Below are 16,703 nucleotides of genomic sequence, written 5' to 3'. Positions count from 1 at the left end.
TGCCAGCCTGCGAACCAAAGGGTCTCCAGTTTGATTCCCAGTTAGGGCACATGCCTGGGTTGTGGGACAGGCCCCCTGTAGGGGGTGTGCAAGAGGCAACCACACATTGATGTTTCTCTCCCTCTCTTTCTCCCTCCCTTTCCCTCTCTAAAAATAAATAAATAAAACCTTTAAAAATCCTCATGGACACAGACAACTGTGGTGATGGTGGAGTGTGGGGGAGGTAGAGGAGGGTATAGGGGAATAAATGATGATGGAAGGATACTTGACTTGGGGTAGTGAACACACAGTACACTATACAGACAAAGTTTTGTGGAATTGTGCACCTGAAACCTGATAATTTTGTTAACAGAGTCATCCTGGTAAATTCAATAAAAAGGAAAAGAAAATAGTGCAGTGAAGTTAAACTGTACTTTTGGAGTGAAACCTTGATAACTAGGATCTAAAATGGGTAACATTTCTTTTTTAAAATCTATGAAAGTTATTTTGCCTTAAATTATTGAAGAGATTATATATGAAACGTAGGTAATGTGTTATGAGCTTGTATTGAAGCTGATTAGGAGAGGATGGGTACTTTGAAAATTATGCCAGTAGGTGGGAAATCAAAATGTCAGAGTGAAGCAGCTCACACTTGATAGTTGAATCGAACTGTAATGATGCTGTAGCGTAAAGCCTGGATTGAGCCAATTTATTTCAACTCAAACAACACACACACAGACAACTATGTAAACAAATATACATTCACTGAAGTCTTTGTTATGGCTACTTCCATAAACTACATATCATTTTTCTTATGACCCTCTGTTTTATACATTGCAGGTATTTGATAAATATTTGTTGAATTGAATTAAAGAAACATTTCACCTCTCAAAACTATATGAAGATTAAGCCTAAGCAAACATTTCCTTTGAACTACAATAAAGGTTAAAATTACTTAAAATGTACACTTATTTAAAAAGAATCATGTTTCTAATTGATTATTGAGAAAATACATTAAAATAAAATGAAAATATATAAAGATCACCAGTAATTACACCATGAATAGAATACTTCTGTTAGTTTGTATTCCCTTTCAATTAGTTTTTCTGTTAAAAATGGTACTACATTTGTAAAAGATACGAGTACTTCAGGAAAGTTGCTCTTAGTTTACTTAAATTGGCTCCTTTCAAACAAGTTGATTCTGGAGTGATCTTATGTAGTGAATCTTTTTAAATGATTTTTTAAAAGCCTCCTTCTTCTATCCTAAAAATAAGGGAAAAAAATTATTCTCCTTTATGGAAAAAGGAGAGAAGATGTAATGTATAGTGGCATAGTACAACTGAAAATTGATTAATTTCTGTAGATATATGGACAATTAGTAGTATATACTTTCTTAAATATTTTTATACTATTAGGATTCTTGGCTACATGTGACAGGAAACCTCACTAGCAATGCTTAGGCTAAAAAAGGAATTGAGTAACTCAAGTCACTAAACTGTACAGACAGACACATGTATGGGTACAGTTGGGCCTTAGGGATGACTAAATTCTAAGGACACAAAAGCTGTCAGATTTTTCTGTCTTCAGTTCTTTTCTTTGTCTGTCTCTAAGAGTTATCTTCAATTCAGACTGCTTTTTTATACTTCTTCCTTTTACTTTGACTTACTGTGCCTGTAATGATCTTGTGCTAGTTTTTCTTCTTGCTCATTTGAAAAACTATCAGTACTGTTGATTAACAAATAATTTCAGATGTTTTTACATTTTTAATTTATTTATATGCAAGATGTCCAGAAAAAGTTTGGTGTAATAATTTTATAAAATTTACTATGTATTTCACTCTTCTTCAAAAGAATAATCTCAAATGAATAACTGTAACTTGATTCTCATTTGCTTAATGGTTGAAAAAACTTTTCATTTCACACAAAAGAGCAGTAGATAAATTTTAGTATTTGTAACCAGTATTCCTATTCTAAGGCATTAAAACACATATATGAAGGAGGTAAGTGTTTTACCTAAAGAATGAGAAAAACTTTTTTTTGGTGATTTACAAAGTTTTCTCCATTTCTGCTTAGTGCTTTTTAAAAAAACTTCACATTGTTCCAGTTTTTTTTTTCCTGATCACTGAACGTGATAAGTGTATTTTGTTAAGGTGACTCTTTAGGATTGCTCTTATAGACTAAAGAGAGGCAGTGAATTTTCTAATGTAGAAGAGGTTATATTTAGCTGGTGGTATTTCAACTTGGAACACTTCATTCTACTGTGCCTTTAGTTAATAATGAGTCATCTGGAGAAAATGGGCTGTCTCTTGCTTTTAGGAAGAGTCTGTAGCAAATAATAAGTTAAACACTGTGGGAGATTTTCTGCCAAATAACAAACTTAAAATGGAAAATGTTTTGTAGTACATTTTATTGCCCATATGTAAAATATATGCTAAAGGATATATAAGCATTGTGCTCATTATCTTCAGCTGATAAAAAATAATAATACTGATGTCAGATATAATAAAAAGAGCATTTTCTATTAAAACATTATTTAGATCATTATGAGTTATAGACAAGTGGGAAGCCAGGAAAAGCTCTATGAAATTCTTTTATATACAGATACAGAACAGTGGTCAACTCTCAATGATAATTGTCAGCAACTGAGAAAAGTATTGTGAGTATTAAAGTATTGATTTTTAAAAAAGTCAAAATTACATCTGCTAAATTTTTTCTCTAATATTTGTGGTAAAATATACATAACATAAAATTTACCATCTTAGCCATTTTTTAAAAACATTTGAAGACCTAATTGGCTTTATTTCATGAATCAGAGTCCCAACTAATAACTAGAAGGGCAATCCACCATCTTAACCATTTTTAAATGTACAGTTCACTGGTATTACATACAGTCACAATGCTGTGCAACCATCACCATCATCCATGTCATAACCCTTCTCATCTTGTCAAACTGAATCTCTGTATTCATTAAACAATATCTCCTCTTTCCCAATTTCCTGCAACCTCTGGGAACCACAGTTCTACTTTTGTGTATCCAGGATTTTGACTACTTTAAGTACCTTCTAGAAATGGAATTATACACTATTTGTTTTATTTTTGTGACTTGTTTATTACACTTAGCATAATATCTTAATGGTTAATCCATGTTGTAGCATATGTCAGAATTACCTTCCTTTTTAAGGCTGAATAATATTCTATTATATGTATACACATGCATATCTATTCATCAATGAATACTTGAGTTGCTCCCATGTTTTAGTAGTTGTCAAGAATGCTGCTATGAACATGGATGTACAAATATCTCTTTGAGACCCTGCTTTCAATTTTTTAGGCTCTACATCCAAAAGTTGAATTGCTATATCATATGGTAATTCTATTTTAATTTTTTGAGGAACCACTATACTGTTTTTCACAATGTCTGTACCATTTTACATGCCTACCAATGGTACACAAGGGTTCCAATTTTTCCATATCCTTGCCAGCCAACATATTTATTTATTTATTTTTATTGGCTCACCCCCCCCCCCCACGTAAGTATTTGCTTTCTTTCTTTTTTTTTTTGATAGTAGCCATTGTAATGCATATAGATGTGAGGTAGTATCCCATTGTAATTTTGATTTGCATTCTCTAATGATTAGTGATGTTGAACATCTTTTCTTGTGCTAATTGGCCATTTGTATATATGATTTGGAGAACTATTTATTCAAGTCTTTTACCAAATTTTCAATCAGACTGCTTGACTTTTTGTTGTGTTTTCGGAAGGCTCTGTATATTCTGGATTTTAATGCTTTATGAGACATACGATTTTTAAATATGTATTTTTCTCCCATTTTGTGGGTTGCCTTTTGACTCTGTTGATACTGCTTTTGATGAACAAAGGTTTTTAAGTTTCATAAAGTCCAGTTTGTCTGTTCTGTTGTTGTTGCCTGTACTTTTGGTGTCATATCTAAAAAATCATTGCCAAATCCAAAATTGTGAAGGTTTTGTCTTATGGCTTCTTTAAAGAGTTTTATAATTTTAGCTCTTAAATTTAGGTCTTTGTCTGAGTTAATTTTTATATATGATGTTAGAGAGGATCTAATTTCATGCTTTTGCATGTAGATTCCCAGTTTCCTTAGTACCATATTTTGAAAAGACTTCCCTTTCCTATTGATGGTTTTGGCACCATTGCCAAAAATCTTTTGACTACAAGGTGTGTCCAGGAAGTATCCAGCCATGTGCTGTGAAAAATGGAGAGAGTTATCGAAGAAGATACAAGAAACAATGTACATACAACAATGATGCCTCTGTCCCCTTGAAAGCAGGCACCTTGGGACCTCACACAGTTCTCTCAATCTTCATCAGCTACCCTGTGTCCTATTTTCCTGAATCTCATCAACAGTCTGAAATCGTTTCCCTTTCAAAGGTGATTTTAGTTTTTGGAAAAGCCAGAAGTTGCAGGGTGCCAAATCTGGGCTGTAGGAGGGCTGAATCACCTGGGTGATTTGAGTTTTGCCAAAAACTGCATCAGACATGATGTGTGAATGGGAGCATTGTTGTGATGAAGCTGCCAATCACTACTTGCTCATACCTGTGGCCTTTTGAATAACCCAGATAGTTTCTGTGGGGAATATTCAAACTTGACACAAAATCTGATGCAGATTCATTGCTCTACTCACTCAGTCATTTTGAGTGTGACAGCCACACAGTACATATGCTCACTGAAGAGTGTCTGTGGGCCCCACTGACAAGTACAGTGCAGTTGTCATTGTTCACCCATGCACACTTCATTCCACTGTTCCTGGCTGCCAGGTTACATCGAAGTCACACAAGCTGTTCTCGTTACGTTTACAGTGGTTGGACTTTTCCATGCAGACTTCATACATGCAAGTGTTTATTTGTGGCCTCTTTATATTATTCTTTTGTTTTGTAAGCATGTCTTATGTCAGACATACTGTAGTGACTATTGTAGCTTTGTAGTAAGTTCTGAAATCAGGAAGTATAAATCCACAGTTGTAGGTTTTTTTAAAGATTATTTTTGCTATTTGGGTTCCCTTGAGATTTCATATGAATTTTAGGATGGGGATTTTCCATTTCAGAAAAAAAGAGTCATTGGGATTTTGAAAATGTGCTAAATTTTATGGTTTTCTTTGTTACTACATATGTAATTTAGTATGAAAGCTTTATAGTATTAGAAATGTTTTGATCCACAGTGGAGGATCTGCTGACCTCAGATAAAAACAGTTTTTAAACAGGGACTGTGAGAAGCTACACAGCAGAAACAACTCTCTTCACTTCCTCTCAGATCTAGCATTAGCTCATGGGTTGACCTGTATGACTTAGAGGGGAGAAAATCTTTATCCATTGTTTGTGCTAAGCTTGAACATTCATTCACATGCTATATGATACCATCATCAATATTTTTTAGAAAGTTTTTGAAGTATTTTTTATTGATTATGCTATTACAATTTTCCCATCCCCCCCCATCTTCCCACCCCTCCAGCATTTCCCCCCAACCCTTATAGTTCATTTCCATGGGTTGTACATATAAGTTCTTTGAGTCTTCTGTTTCCTATACCATTTTTATCTCTCCCCATCTATTTTATGTCTACTAATTATGCTTCTTCTTCCCTGTACCTTTTTCCACTCTATTCTTCCCTTTCCTCTCCCCACTGAAAACGCACCATGTGATGTCCATTTCTCTGATTCTTTTCCTGTTCTTGTTGTTCTGGTTGTTTTTCTTTTTTGTTTTTAGGTTTCTTTGTTGCTAGTTGTGAGTTTGTCGTCATTTTATTGTTTATATTTTAGATCTTTTTCTTAGATAAGTCCCTTTAACTTTTCATATAATAAAGGCTTGGTGATGATAAACTCCTTTAACTTGATCTTATCTGGGAAGCACTTTATCTGCCCTTCCATTCTAAATGAAAGCTTTGCTGGATAGAGTTACCTTGCATGTAGGTCCTTGCCTTTCATGACTTCAAATATTTCTTTCCAGCCCCTTCTTGCCTGCAAGATTTCTTTTGAGAAATCAACTGACAGCCCTGTGGGAACTCCTTCATAGGTAACTGTCTCCTTTTCTCTTGCTGCTTTTAGGATTCTCTCTTTATCTTTAGTCTTGGGTAACTTAATGATGATGTGTCTTAGTGTGTTCCTCTTTGGGTCCAACTTCTTCGGGACTCTCTGGGCTTCCTGGACTTCCTAGAAATATATTTCCTTTGCCAGACTGGGGAAATTTTCCTTCATTATTTGTTCAAATAAGTTTTTGATTTCTTGCTGCTGTTCTTTCCCTTCTGGCACCCCTTTAATTCAGATATTGGAATGTTTCAGGTTGTCCCAGAGAATCCTCAGCCTCTCTTGATTTTTTTTGATTCTTGTTTCTTCATTCCAATCCAGTTGGATGTTTATTTCTTCCTTTTGTTCCAAAGCATTGCTTTGCATCCTGGTTTATTTCCTGTCACTGTTGGTTCCCTGAATATTTTGCTTTATTTCGTTTTGGGTATCTTTCATTTTTTGACCAAGCTCAATCAGTTCTGTTAGCATTTTGATTACCAGGACTTTAAACTCTCCATCAGATAGGTTGGCGATCTCCTCCTCGCTTAGTTCTCTTTCTGAAGCTTTGCTCTGTTCTTTCACTGGGGCCATATTTCTTTGTCTTGGCACACCTGTTAAGTTATAAGGGGGTGGGGCCTTAGGTATTCACCAGGGCAGGGCAACCCCCTTTGCTGTGCAGTGGCGATGCCTGTGGGGGAGGGGCCAGAGAGGGAACAGTTGAGCTCTCCTGCTGGGCTGTAGCCCACTTTCCAATGAACTCTAATGTGAGACTGGGAGTTTCTCCCACCCCAGCAACTGCCAGCAGCAGTCCATAGTCAACTCTTGAGTCTCAATTTCACCTTCTGTCAGCCCCACCTGCACATTCTGCTGCCTCACTGTGTTGTTTTCTGAGCCTGACCCACCTGCAGGTCTTGCGGTGGGTTCTTACCAGTCTGGTTGTTTTGGCTGATTTTTTCTTTAATTCCTTGGTTGTTGGAGTTCCATGTAGTTTGATTTTTCTGGTGCTTCTGGTTGTTGATTGATTTTAGATTGGTTGTTATCCTCCTTTTGGTTGTGTGAGGAAGTGAAGGGTTTCTACCTATGCCTCCACCTTGGCCGGACTGATCATTATTATTGTAAATAATAACATTTACTGAACTGCTGCCCTGTAACTCTTCCTTTCAACTTCTAAGAACTTGCACAGTGTAATATCCTCATCAATGAAATTTAGACCCATGTATTATTTTCATCCATTTCCACTTGTATTCCTATTCAGTAAGGTTTGAAAATGGCATTGGGAGTTATTTTTATTAGTAAAAATGAATTCTGACTTGCCTAACATTCCCCTTTATTACCGTTTTCATCCCCCTGAAGATCTTACCATTCTAACTTGGACTGACATCTATAAATGACTAAATGAAATAATACAAAAGATACAGTAAATGACTGCTCTATTTATTGAAGGAGGTGGTAGTGGATGGCCATACAAGGTTATCGTGATGATTTCTGTTAAAAGCTTGTCCAAATTAATCACTCTGTACTTTGAAACTCCTGAGTTATTCCTTCAAAGTGTCTGTCTGTCAATAGTTTGGTTATTTATTGAGCAGGATACCTTGAAAGACTAAATTTCTGTTTCAGATGCCCTGTTTAAGTTTTTCATCTGTTTGAACTCATCAAATCTATTAAGATTTCTACAGTGTAGGTACTATTAATTTTCCCTTTTTACAAAAGGGAAAGTGTAACATAGGGAAATAAAGTGACTTACCCTCAGTAATATAGATGGTAATTGGTATGCACCTGGATGCCAATGAAGGAAGGTTAGCTCCAGAGTGTGTGCTTGTAACCATTTGGGTTCATTGTCTATTGCCTAATCTAGGATCCAGTACTTACCCTTACCCTAAGGGAAAGGGTGTGGGGGACTAGTTGTTCACTGTAGTAGGGTGGATGGAGGAGAGGGTAGGAAGGGTAGGAGAAAGAACACAGACCGTACAGACGATGTATTCACATGCACTGTAGTAAATTTCCCGGGGAATGACTGCAGTGTCCATTAGAGAAGACATGGTTTGCATTAGGGGTGAAGGGACTTGTAGATGGGGACCAGTAGCATCCTGCCCTTGCACCAATGGCTAAGAAGGGTCTAATCAAGGAACATGTATAAAGGACCCATGGACATGGACAACAGCGTAGGTTTTCACTGTGGAAGTAGGATGGGGATGGGCAGGGGAGGGGAGGGCAACGGGGAAAATTTGGGACAACTGTAATAGAACAACAATTAAAAAAAGAACATGAAGTCACCTGATGTCAGCCTAAAAGGGATGGCTACAGTCCAAGAAGCCTAAATTATCTGTCTTTCTGGCAGTTTTTTATTATCTTTATGTCTTCATTTCAAAAGGAGGGAGAGGAAGAGGAGGGGAATGGGAGGAGGGAGAGGAGGAAAGGGAAGAAATTCTTTGAGAGAGTATCTTTGGCAAAGGATGTGGGAGATACCCATTCTAATTTTGGTTACTTTCATATGTCAACAATGGTTGCAAACTTTAATTTTCTCATATGCACAATATTTTGTTCCCTATGACTTCTTGCAGAAAGGAAAGGAGGTAGCATGAAATAAAGAAAAGTATATCATACTGAAAAATAGGAAATTTTAAGGCCTTAGTGTTCAGATTTTTGATGTAAGATGTCTGCTTTGAAGTAAACTTGTCAGGTCTTTGGCACAGAAGAATATATCACTAGCACCATGAACTGGAAAATTTTGTTTTTCTCAAATTTATGTATGTATGTATGTATGTATATATGTATGTATGTATGTATTTAACTATTGTGAGCTTAGTGTTACCTGCTATACCACGATACCAGCCATTCACTTGTTTTATTCATGTACAAAGTTCAGATGGAATATAGTGTAGGAGAATTTGAGACTTCTGGTTTTGCTCTAGTAAAGCCTGTATTTTGGTTCTCCCTGCACATAGCAATGAGGATTTAGGCCAGTTTCTGCCATGGGAAGATAGTACATGTTGTCAAGCTTGTTTTTTTTTCCCCCCCAAGTTTCAGAGAATCATTTCTTCTCAGTGAAATGGAGTGTGTCCTATGGCATAATCCTCTGTGTCCTTTATCATAGCAATTTTGGAATATTGGAGAATCAGTCATGTTTGAAAGATTACTTGAATTGTTCTTTTGATTTGTTCTTTCAGCATTTATTTAAAGAATGTGTCTTTTTTTTTTTGATATCCTAAACTCAACATTTCCAAAACTGAACTAATTTTTCCCCCAAAACTTGTTCCATCTGCATCCTACCCTGTTTGACTTGATGGCAACTTTACTATCTAGTTGCTCAGGCTAAAAACCTTAGAGTTATTTTTGATTCTTCTCTTTTTCTTATAGAACCTACCTAGTCTTTCAAACATCGTACTGAACACCTTTGAAACATACCCTGAATTCAATAACTTCTTATCTATCCTGCTATTCTCATATGTCCCCTGCTTTGTGCCACCATCATCATCCTTTGCCTGCATTATTATAAAAGCCTCTTAACTAGTTTCTCTGCTTTCACCTTTGCTCCTTATATCCTTAGCACAGCAGGCCAGGTTGGCTTTTTAAAAACAAGTCAGATTACAACACCCTGATAAAAATAAGTAAGGAATAGAAATGGCAAAGAAAAGAAATATTTGTAGGTGAAATTATTGTATTTTTGTAACACTCAAAAAGTATCAAATAAAAAATAAGTAGAAGAACATTTATTTAGGTGATTATAAAATTAATACAGACAATATATTTTTTATACTTTTCTTTGTTCAAAGGGCCATAAATGTTACATCAACAACAATATAAACAGAATACAGCCACATATCAAGTGACTATGACAAAAGTAAGGTTTATTCCTAAATGAAAGTACAGTTTAGAACTAGGGAATCTATTAATATGATTTAGCATGCTCCTCACAGCTGCTTCCCAGAGGGTTTCTATTGTTTGCTTAGCAACTCCAGACTAGCTAAACTAATGAACTCTGCTTTGGTGGCTAAACCACACCTTCTCAAATGAGGTCTGATTATTCACAAGTTTTTCCTTCCTGGGGTACTCTTTGGTCAGCCCTAGAGTACCATATGGAGCTTTCTTATATCTTACAGATACTCGTTTATCATAGTTAATAATTCTTATAAGTTAAGCTTTTCCTATTAACTTCCTGTGTGGTTTTAATCTTTTGATTGGACCCAGACCAATATATCATATTAATAGATTTTTGGAGAAATTTTATATGATTATTTTCATAGATGCTAAAAATGCCTTTGCAAAATTCAACATTCGTTCTTCTTTTATTAAGTTTTTATGAACTGAAGTATAACACACATAGAAAAGTATACAAATCATAAGTGTACAGCTGAAAGAATTACCTCAAAGTAAACATACTTGTTTAACCACTATACAGTTCTAGAAATAGAACTTGGCCAACAGCCCAGAAGTACCCCTGGGCCCCCTTCTTCCTGAAAGGTATCCACTATCTTGACTTAAAACACCAGAGATTAGCTTTGTGTTTTTTTGAACTTTAAATAAATGGGATCATAAGTGTGTATTTTTTGTCTCTGGCTTCTCTGGCTCATCCTCGTGTGACTTATCCACATAATTGCATGTAGTAGTGTTTTGTTCATTTTCTTTAATGTGTCCTATTCCAGCATATAAATTCATCTCAGTTTACTTTTATATTTTGCTTTTGACAGATATTTGGGTTGTTTCTAGTTTGGCTTTATTACAAATAAAGATAGTAATAGACATTCTTGTATGTGTCTTTGGTGTTCATATGCACAGAGTTCTGTTGGAGTCATGTGTAGGAATGGAAGTACTAGGTATGCTCAGTATGTCAGGTCTTGGGCACAGAAGAATATATCACTAACACACCATGAACTGGAATTTTTTTCTTTTTCTCAAATTTATTTATTACCTACCTACCTACCTACCTACCTACCTACCTACCTGCCTGCCTGCCTGCCTGCCTGCCTGCCAGTCTGTCTATCTGTGTATCTTGTCTTAAACTTTACTAGGTATTGTCAAAAAGGTTTCTAAAGTTTTATATTCCCATTAGCATGGCTGAGAGTTTTAGTTGTTTCACTGTTTTTTTTCAGTCTTTCAAATTCTTGTTTTACCATACCAGTGGGTGAATAGTTAATGTCATCATAGTTTTAATTGTATTTTCTTGACTATGACCACCAAAGAAGTTCAGCATTGTCTTATTTGCTTTGAACATTTTGATATGCTTTTAGAAAATATTACATGTTTAAGTTCTTTTTTGAAGTTTTTGATTGGGTATTTAATAATTTTTGATCACTTCATAGGAATTCTGTATATATTCAGACTATGACCCATTTGGCAAATGCCTTCTTTGACCCTGAGACTTGCTTTTTCACCCTCTTAATGGTATCTTTTAATGAACCAGATGTTCTTCTTTTTAACGTGGTATTCTTTTTGCTGCCCATATCTTTTTTTTTTTTTACTCTTTGGATGATTTTGCCTATGGTTGGTGTTATTTCTTTCTTAAAGACTTGGTAGAATTCATTGGTAATGTTCTCTAGACCTGGAGGTTTCTCTGTGGGATTATTTCATTAAAAATAATTAAAAGACTCTGTAGACTTTTTCAGTTATTGTTTTATCAACTTTGGTAGGATTTGTATTTATAAGTATTTGTACATTTTGTCTAAATGTTAAAATATATTGGCATACCCTTGCTCATAATATTTTTCTGTGATCTTTTAATCACATTTTTGCATTTCTGCTGATGGTTTTTGTTTCTTCTTTATAAGGGCTTATCCGTTTTATTAGCCTTCTCGAAGAACCATGTTTGGTTTCCTTGTTCCACTGTAGAACATGCTTATTTTCTCTGGTATTTCTACATATTCATCTCATTTCTTTGTTTCTTTCATTTTAATTTTCCTCCCTACCTTCCTTTCTTATATTCTTACAGTGGATGCTTGTCCATATAAAAATAATTTTTTATACATGGCAAAAAATTTTTCATAAAGTCAGAAGACAAGTCACAAATTGCTAAAAAAAATAAGAATTGCCAATTACATCAGAGTCCAAGTCCTTCTTTCTCATATGTAAGAGCTAGAAATCAAGAAGAAAAGAGCAATGACTATATATTAATAATGAGCAAACAGATGATAGAAAAGTTAATATTAATGGCAATGAAATGTATGAAAAGATGTTCATTCTCTCTCATAAGGGGAATTCAAAATAAACATGTTATGATAAGTCCAATATATGATAATGAGGATATAGAGAATAGGCATTTTCATAATATGGTTCCATAAAAATTGCCACAACCTCTTTGAAGGAGCAATTTATATTGTTCATCAAAATTTTAAATGCCCTTTGATTTATGAACTGTATGTATAGGTGAGGATGTTTGTTTTCATATTACATGTAAAAGCAAAAAATTAAACAAAACCTAAATGTTTATTCTAGAGATTAGTTGTAGCTATTTTCAATGGAAAACTAAAAAGAAGGAAGCTGTAGGTGTTAGTTGTTACAGAATAAACTTTTGGAAGGATTGGTTGCTGAAATACCTATTTTATTAAAAGTTTGTGGATTAAATATTTGTGTTTTGTATATGCACGGTGAACTTTTGAAGTGCCTAACTGCATCTTGAACAGGTAAATGCTTAGTAAGTGTGTGTTTCTTCCTGTCTATGGAATTGTATTGACTTCTGGTATTTAACACAGGCTACTCAGTATTTCTTTTGGCTATACTGTATTTTTCCCAGTTACATTGTGAACTCATAGAAAATAGAAGATATGGACTATGTTGTATGCACATGATGTGCTCTACACTCCTGGCATAGTACACACTGAATGTTGTACAATCAATATTATGTGAATGCAAATTAGAATTAGTTGACAAACATTTCATTTGTTTTACAGTTTCAGAACATGTTGACATATTATCTTTGATAATCTTTTTCATAACCTCTATGGTAGATAGGTACAGTCATTATTTTATTTACATGTTACAGAAGAGTGAAGTGAGCCCAAGTGGATAATTAACTTCTTTAAAGCAGAGGCTGGCAAACTATAGTCTATGGGACAAATCTTCCCCACCACTTGTTTTTGTATAGTCTATAAGCTAAGAATAGTTTTTATTTTTTAACGATGAAGGAAAAAAACAGTATTTTTCCATGACATAAAAGTTATACTAAATTCTAATTTCACTGTTTGTAATTAAAGTTCATTAGAAGATATTCATGCCTATTCATTTATGTATTACCCATGGCTGTTTTCCCATCACTATGACAGTGTTGAGTAGTTGTTTCGTTCACACTATTGCTTGGCACACTACACATCTCAGTGCTGCAGTTGTAATTCAATAGTGTTTCCAATGTCACATGTATTGCTGAGCTATAACACTTTGATTTTCATTACTAGTTCACACCCATTATGTCAAAACAAGAAAAGGAGAGTAAAGGGACTTTGAATCTCATAGTTTTAAAGGTGAGGGGACCCTGGATTAAGTTAGATGGTAAAATATTTGGCTTACTATACTCAATTAAAAGAATGCAATATTCATTGCCATCACTAAGCTAAGTACTTATAGTATTACAAACTCACAGAAGAGCAGCCCTCATAAAAATTCAAAAATATAAAATATCTCATCACAGCAGAAGCTTTTCACAAACCAAAAAATAAAAATGAGGCTGCAACGAAAGTGAGGTTTGTAGTGGCTCATTAGGTTAGCTAGACAAAGAGAGCCATTTACCAATGGTGAGTTAATCATACTGTGTTATATCATAGCATCCTAAGGAATGTGTTCAGAGGGAATAAATTTGTTTAAGACTATAGACCTTTAAAAATTGAGAACATGGATAGAAACAGCAATAATCAATTAAAGAAGATAACGATTTTGAGTGATTTTCTTTGGCTCCTGATGAGTCAATGTATGTTTACTGATGATTTTTTATTTATTTATTTATTTATTTATTTATTTAATTTATTATAAAAGGTAATGCAGAGCTTTAAGTGACTGAACATGGAAAGTCTATAGAAAAACTGTAGGCAACCTTATTTTAAAAAAAGTTCAGATAACACTGTTTTAATATATGAAGTCTGTAGATGACATGATCCTGTATGTAGATAACCCTAAAGACTCTGCCAAAAAACTATTAGAAACAATAAGCAAATACAGTAAAGTTGCAGGATACAAAATCAATGTACAAAAATTTACTGCTTTCCTATATACTAACAATGAAACTTTAGAAAAAGAAATGAAAAAAAATATTTCTTCCACGATTACAACGTAAAGAATAGAATACCTAGGAATAAAGTTAACAAGGGATGTAAGGGGCCTATGTACTGAAAGCTACAAGGCATTGTTAAAAGAGAGTGAAAAAGACACAATAAAATGGAAAGATATTCTGTGTACATAGATTGGGAGAATTAACATAGTTAAAATGTCCACATTACCTAAAGCAATACAGATTTAATGCAATTCCCATCAAAATCCCAATGTCTTTTCTTTTTTTAAGAAATAGAGTAAAAAATCTTCATATTTGTACGAACCACAAAAAACCCCAAATAGCCAAAGCAATCCTGAGAAAAAAGAATGAGCCGGAGATATCACACTACCTGACTTCAAATTATACTACAGAGCTACAGTAATCAAAACAGCATGGTATTGGCAGAAAAACAGACACACAGACCAAAGGAACAAAAGTGAGAGCCCAGAAATAAAACCACAGGTATATGGTCAAATAATTTTTGACAAAGGAGTCAAAAACACACAGTGGAGAAAAGAAAGCACTTTTAATAAATGGTGCTGGGAGAATTGGAAAGCCACATGCAAAAGAATGAAACTAGTTTATAGCTGTGCCCTTGTACAAAAATCAATTCCAAATTGATCAAAGACCTAAATATCTGAAACAATAAAGTACATAGAACAAAACATAGGTAGTAAACTTATGGACCCTGGTAGTAGAGAACATTTTATAATTTTTAGAACAGATTTTATTTATTTATTCTTAGAGTGGGAGAAGGGAGGGAGAAAGCGAGGGAGAGAAATATTGAGATCCTGCACCCCGACCAGTGACCAGCCCACAACCCAGGCATGTGCCCTGATTGGGAATTGAACCCAGGATTGTTAGCTTTGCAGGACAATGCCCAACCAGCTGAATCATACTAGTCAGGGCATGAATTTGACCCCAAAGGCAAGGGAAATAAAGGCAAACATAAATGGATGGGAATGTAACAAACTAAATGCCTCTGCTCAGCAGAAGAAACAAAATAAAAAGACAACCAACCGAATGGGAGAAATCATTTGCAAATGACAGCTTTGACAAGGGGTTAACATCCAAAATATATAAAGAACTTTTAAAACTCAACGCCAAGCAAACAATCCAATTACAAAATTTATAGAGGACCTGAGGAGACACCTTTCTCAAGAAGATACACAGATGGCCAACAGATACATGAAAATATGTTCAACTTCACTAGCTATTAGGGAAATACAAATCAAAACTACCATGAAATACTACCTGATACCTGTTAGGATGGTTATTATTAACAAGACAGATAATAACAAGTATTGCAGTGGTTGTGGAGAAAAAGGAATGCTCATTCAAAGACTGGTACAGCCACTATGAAAAAACAGTATGGTTTTCAGAATTCTTATAATTCATAAGAATTATGAATAAAAGTTATCATACTTTATTCATAAAACTTGAATTAAGTTTTATTCTTAATTCAAAAAATTGATAATAGAGTTACCATATGACCCAGCAGTTCCTCTTCTGGATATCAGTGACATTTATTCTCAAAGACATATGCACCTGTATGTTCATTGCAACCTTATTCACAATGGCTAAGATGTGGAGAAAACCAAAGTATCCTTCAATAGAGAAGTGGAAGAAGATGTGGTACACAAATACAATGGAATGCTATTCACTCATAAGAAAAAAAAACGAAATACTGCCATTTGTGACAATGTGGATAAATTTTGAGAGTATTATGCTAAGTGAAATAAGTTAGAAAAAGCTAAGAACCATATGATTTCACTCATGTGGGATATAAAACTGAAACTCATAGACACAGACAGGTAATAGCATGTTGGTTACCAGAGGGAAGGGGTGGGGAGGGTAGTAAAGGGTAAAGGGGACCAACTATATGGTGATGGAAGGTGATTTGACTTTTGTGGTGAGTTCACAATGTAATACACAGATCATTTGTCACAGAAAGGTACACTTGAAACCTTTATGACCCTATGAACCAATGTCACCCCAATAAATTTAATTAAAAAAAAATAGCCCTGGCTGGTGTGGCTCTGCTGGTTGGAATATTGCCCCATAGCTGATGGGTCACAGGTTTGATTTCTGGCTGGGGCACATAACCCAGGTTGTGAGTTCATGCCCTTATCAGGGCATGTATGAAAAGGTAGCTGACCAGTGTTTCTCATAGATGTCTGTCTGTCTGTCTGCCTGCCTCTCCTCCTCTCTATATAAAAAGCAGTGGGAAAAAAGAAGTCCTCAGGTGAGGAAAAGAAATGAAAAAAAAAAAAGTAGTGTGAAGTGGAATCTGTCAATATGTGTTACAACTGATGGTAAAAATTTGTGGAACAGAAAAAGAGTTAGTTGGATACATTTAGAAAGTTTGTGAAAATGATGATTTTTAAGCCTATGATTACTGTGTTATTACAATTAAAAATTGTAGAGAACACTTTAATCTGTCATTTATTATTCAACTGGTA

The 16,703-nt window shown here is 34.8% G+C and overlaps 1 protein-coding gene across 2 annotated transcripts in view; it reads left to right on the top strand.

Moving 5' to 3' along the window:
- The window catches only part of ADK (adenosine kinase), a 576,611-nt gene that overhangs the window by 163,661 nt on the left and 396,247 nt on the right, over nt 1–16,703 (top strand). The window lies entirely within an intron of this gene.

The sequence above is a fragment of the Phyllostomus hastatus genome, unplaced genomic scaffold, assembly GCF_019186645.2.
Source record: "Phyllostomus hastatus isolate PE091 unplaced genomic scaffold, TTU_PhHast_1.1 phas_contig_38, whole genome shotgun sequence".
NCBI lineage: Eukaryota > Metazoa > Chordata > Mammalia > Chiroptera > Phyllostomidae > Phyllostomus > Phyllostomus hastatus.
Note: the sequence above shows the minus strand (reverse complement) of the source record. Positions and strands in the feature narration are given on the sequence as shown.